Source organism: Neomonachus schauinslandi, chromosome 14, assembly GCF_002201575.2.
Source record: "Neomonachus schauinslandi chromosome 14, ASM220157v2, whole genome shotgun sequence".
Taxonomy (NCBI): domain Eukaryota; kingdom Metazoa; phylum Chordata; class Mammalia; order Carnivora; family Phocidae; genus Neomonachus; species Neomonachus schauinslandi.
This window is the reverse complement of record NC_058416.1, coordinates 14,010,370-14,012,034: the sequence shown is the minus strand read 5'-3', so window position 1 is coordinate 14,012,034 and position 1,665 is coordinate 14,010,370.

Below are 1,665 nucleotides of genomic sequence, written 5' to 3'. Positions count from 1 at the left end.
GAGGGCCTTGGGAGGGGAGACTTTAATGATGCTTACACACCAGCATCCATGGGCAGAAAAGCTGATATTTCTTTCTTTCTTTTGTTTTAAGTTTCTATTTTAAATGTAAAAAGAAAGAAAAGAAAAGGAAGGAAGGAAGGAAAGGGGAGGGGAGGGGAGGAGGGGAGGAGGGAGGAGAGGAGAGGAGAGGAAAGAAAGAAAGAAAAAGAGATATCCCAAGTAAATGCTATTCATAAGAAAGGTGAAGTGGCTATATAACGGATATCAAAGTAGACTTCAGAACCCAAAGTTTTATCATGGATCAAGGAGGACATATAACAATGATGAAGAGTCAATTCATCAAGAAGACATAATAATCTGAGATGTTTATGTCTCTAATCTGAGCTTCAAAAACAAGTGTGGGGGGGAGAGGGTTGAGAACCGAAAGGAAAAAATAAATAAACCCAGTTATTGTAAATTTCCAGTTTTCTCAGAACAAGTAGACAGAAAATGACATTTCAAACAATTTGACCTAATTGATATTTAAAACCCACTTCACCTAACAACGGTGAAAGATCATATAGAATATTCACTAGGATACACCATGCACTGGGCCAAAAATAAGGCAAGTAGATAGCTGGCACTCAAGAAATTCAAAACAGAACCTTCTGTTGACACCGGACAAGTATTTTCTTTTCTTTTCTTTTCTTTTTTTTAAGATTTTATTTATTAATTTGACAGAGAGAGAGACAGCGAGAGCAGGAACACAAGCAGGGGGAGTGGGAGAGGGAGAAGCAGGCTTCCCGCAGAGCAGGGAGCCCGATGTGGGGCTCGATCCCAGGACCTGGGATCATGACCTGAGCCCAAGGCAGACGCTTAACGACTGAGCCACCCAGGCGCCCCGGACAAGTATCTTCACTCAAAAAGTTATGGAAAGGAGCGGGTGTGTGTGCGACCAGCATCGGCCTAGAATGTGAGGGAAGGTACTCTCCCAAGCAAGGAATAGCAAGTGACGAGAGCAACAGGTGCAGTGCCCCGGACACTGGCTACTTCCATCCCTGGAAAGGGACGCGTCAAGGCCGGAGACAGGGCGGTGGCGGGCAGCCTGGAGCAAAATCCTGGAGGAGAGGCAAGAAAAACTGGCTGCTGGCCGGGAAACTTTGAAGGAGGATTGTATGAAGCGTGCTGGACGGTATACTGTGGTGACCTTTGCACAGTAGTCCACGAATTCCCCAACGAAGATCCTCTTCTGGCTAATTCCAGGGCGGCGGGGCATCCACCCTTGCTCGGGAGGCGGGGTCGGCCAGGGCTGAGCGCGCGGGCTCCAGCGGCCGCCGGCGGGCGGGCTAGGCCGCCACTGCCCGTCCTCCCGGGGAAGCCGGCGCCGGAGGTCTGGGCGCGGACTGGTCGGTGCCCGCGAACGTGGAAGACACCGCAGGTCAGGCAACCCCGTCTGCCCACTGGCGGCGTGCAACATGAAGAGCCAAGGCTGGGAAGCTCCGGGCTCACTCACGCGCCCGCTGCCGCAGAGGATGCGGACGGCGGGGCGGCGCACCCTCAGATCGCCCCCCGCCACCCTCACCTCCCCGTGGCCCGGGTCCGCCGGCAAACCCGAGGAACGGAAGGGGCGCGCCCCGCGCTCGGGCACCACCTGGCGGGCACGGCCCGGGCCGGCGGGAGGGGGCG